This window comes from Panulirus ornatus, chromosome 47 (assembly GCF_036320965.1).
Source record: "Panulirus ornatus isolate Po-2019 chromosome 47, ASM3632096v1, whole genome shotgun sequence".
In the NCBI taxonomy this organism is placed as follows: Eukaryota; Metazoa; Arthropoda; class Malacostraca; order Decapoda; family Palinuridae; genus Panulirus; species Panulirus ornatus.
In genome coordinates, this window is record NC_092270.1 from 9,639,154 (window position 1) to 9,643,130 (window position 3,977).

A 3,977-nucleotide genomic window follows, 5' to 3' on the forward strand; every position below is an offset into this window, starting at 1 on the left:
TTGAGAATAGTGAATTCGAAGAAAATTTACAATATTTTTTTTGAGAATGGTTTTTTCGAGAATGGTGAATTAGAAAAAAAAGTACAATAAAATATTTTTTTCGAGACTGGTGAATTCGAAGTTACAAAATTTTTTTTTCGGACTGGTGAATTCGAAGACAAGTTACAATAAAATATTTTTTTTAGAGACTGGTGAATTCGAATAAAAGTTACAATGTTTTTTTCGAGACTGGTGAATTGGAATAGTTACAATAAAATTTGTTTTTTCGGACTTGTGAATTCGAATTCAATTTACAATAAAATATTTTTTTTCGAGACAGGTGAATTCGAAAAAAAGTTACAATAAAATATTTTTTTGTCGAGACTGGTGAATTCGAAGAACAGTTACAATAAAATATTTTTTTTCGAGATAGGTGAATTCGAAGAAAAGTTACAATATTTATTCTTTGAGACTAGTTTTTTTTCAAAACTAGTGAATTCGAAGAAAAGTTAAAATAAAATATTTTTTTCGAGGCTGGTGAATTCGAAGAAAAGTTACAATATTTTTTTTCGAGACTGGTGAATTCGAAGAAAACTTACAATATTTTTTTTCGAGACTGGTTTTTTTCGAGACTGGTGAATTCGAAAAAAGTTACAATAAAATATTTTTTTCTAGACTGAGGAATTCGAAGAAAATTTACAATATTTTTTTTTCAAGACTGGTGAATTCGAAGTTGCAATATTTTTTTCAAGATTGGTGAATTCGAATAAAAGTTAATAAATTTTTTTCGAGACTGGTGAATTCGAAATAAAGTTACAATAAAATATTTTTTTGTCGAGACTAGTGAATTCGAAGAAAAGTTACAATAAAATATTTTTTTTTGAGACTGCTGAGTTCGAAGAAAAGTTACAATAAAATATTTTTTTTCAAGACAGGTGAATTCGAAGACGTTACAATAAAATCTTTTTTCGGACTTCTGAATTCGAAGACAAGCTACAATAAAATATTTTTTCGAGACTAGTAATTTCGAATAAAAGTTACTAGATTTTTTTTTGAGACTGGTGAATTCGAAGTTACAATAAAATATTTTTTTTCGAGACTGGTGAATTCGAAGTAACAATAAAATATTATTCTTCGAGACTGGTGAATTCGAAGGAAAGTTACAATATTTTTTTTTGAGTGGATTTTTTCGAGAATGGTGAATTCGAAGAACAGTTACAATAATATATTTTTTCTTCGAAACTGAATTCGAATATAATTTACAAAAATTTTTTTAGTGACAGGTGAATTCGAAGAAAAGTTACAATATTTTTTTTTGAGACTGGATTTTTTCGAGACTGGTGATTTCGAAAAAAAGTTACAATAAGATATTGTTTTCGAGACTGAGGAATTCGAAGAAAATTTAAATAAAATTTTTTTTCGAGACTGGTGAATTTAAAGAGAATTTACAAAATATTTTTTTTTCGAGAATGGTGAATTCGAATATAAGTTACAATAAAAAAATTTTTTTCGACACTGGTGAATTCGAAGAAAACTTACAATAAAATATATATTTTTTGAGAATAGTGAATTCGAAGAAAATTTACAATATTTTTTTTGAGACTGGTGAATTAGAAAAAAAGGTACAATAAAATATTTTTTTCGAGACTGGTGCATTTCAAGATACAATTTTTTTTTCGAGACTGGTGAATTCGAAGTTACAAAATTTTTTTTTCGGACTGGTGGATTCAAAGACAAGTTACAATAAAATATTTTTTTTAGAGACTGGTTTTTTCGAGACTGGTGAATTAGAAAAAAGGTAAAATAAAATATTTTTTTTCGAGACTGGTGCATTTCAAGATACAATATATTTTATTTCGAGACTAGTGAATTCGAAGTTACAAAATTTTTTTTTCGGACTGGTGAATTCGAAGACAAGTTACAATAAAATATTTTTTTTAGAGACTGGTTTTTTCGAGACTGGTGAATTAGAAAAAAGGTAAAATAAAATATTTTTTTTCGAGACTGGTGCATTTCAAGATACAATATATTTTATTTCGAGACTAGTGAATTCGAAGTTACAAAATTTTTTTTTCGGACTGGTGAATTCGAAGACAAGTTACAATAAAATATTTTTTTAGAGACTGGTGAATTCGAATAAAAGTTACAATGTTTTTTTCGAAACTGGTGAATTCGAAGAAAAGTTACAATTAAATATTTTTTTCGAGACTGGTGAATTCGAATAAAAGTCGAAATATTTTTTTCAGACTCGTGAATTAAAAAAAAGTTACAATAAAATATTTTTTTTCGAGACTGGTGAATTCGAAGAGTAGTTACAATAAAATATGTTTTTTCGGACTTGTGAATTCGAATTCAAGTTACAATAAAATATTTTTTTCGAGACTGGTGAATTCGAAGTTACAAAATTTTTTTTTCGGACTGGTGAATTCGAAGACAAGTTACAATAAAATATTTTTTTTAGAGACTGGTGAATTCGAATAAAAGTTACAATGTTTTTTTCGAGACTGGTGAATTCGAATAGTTACAATAAAATTTGTTTTTTCGGACTTGTGAATTCGAATTCAAGTTACAATAAAATATTTTTTTTCGAGACAGGTGAATTCGAAAAAAAGTTACAATAAAATATTTTTTTGTCGAGACTGGTGAATTCGAAGAACAGTTACAATAAAATATTTTTTTTCGAGATAGGTGAATTCGAAGAAAAGTTACAATATTTATTCTTTGAGACTAGTTTTTTTTCAAAACTAGTGAATTCGAAGAAAAGTTAAAATAAAATATTTTTTTCGAGGCTGGTGAATTCGAAGAAAAGTTACAATATTTTTTTCCGAGACTAGTTTTTTTCGAGACTGGTGAATTCGAAGAAAGTTACAATAATATTTTTTTTCGAGACTGGTGAATTCGAAGAAAAATTACAATATTTTTTTTCGAGACTGGTTTTTTTCGAGACTGGTGAATTCGAAAAAAGTTACAATAAAATATTTTTTTCAAGACTGAGGAATTCGAAGAAAATTTACAATATTTTTTTTTCAAGACTGGTGAATTCGAAGTTGCAATATTTTTTTCAAGATTGGTGAATTCGAATAAAAGTTAATAAATTTTTTTCGAGACTGGTGAATTCGAAATAAAGTTACAATAAAATATTTTTTTGTCGAGACTAGTGAATTCGAAGAAAAGTTACAATAAAATATTTTTTTTTGAGACTGCTGAGTTCGAAGAAAAGTTACAATAAAATATTTTTTTTCAAGACAGGTGAATTCGAAGACGTTACAATAAAATCTTTTTTCGGACTTCTGAATTCGAAGACAAGCTACAATAAAATATTTTTTCGAGACTAGTAATTTCGAATAAAAGTTACTAGATTTTTTTTTGAGACTGGTGAATTCGAAGTTACAATAAAATATTTTTTTTCGAGACTGGTGAATTCGAAGTAACAATAAAATATTATTCTTCGAGACTGGTGAATTCGAAGGAAAGTTACAATATTTTTTTTTGAGTGGATTTTTTCGAGAATGGTGAATTCGAAGAACAGTTACAATAATATATTTTTTCTTCGAAACTGAATTCGAATATAATTTACAAAAATTTTTTTAGTGACAGGTGAATTCGAAGAAAAGTTACAATATTTTTTTTTGAGACTGGATTTTTTCGAGACTGGTGATTTCGAAAAAAAGTTACAATAAGATATTGTTTTCGAGACTGAGGAATTCGAAGAAAATTTAAATAAAATTTTTTTTCGAGACTGGTGAATTTAAAGAGAATTACAAAATATTTTTTTTTCGAGAATGGTGAATTCGAATATAAGTTACAATAAAAAAATTTTTTTCGACACTGGTGAATTCGAAGAAAACTTACAATAAAATATATATTTTTTGAGAATAGTGAATTCGAAGAAAATTTACAATATTTTTTTTGAGACTGGTTTTTTCGAGAATGGTGAATTAGAAGAAAAGGTACAATAAGATATTTTTTTCGAGACTGGTGCATTTCAAAACCAATAA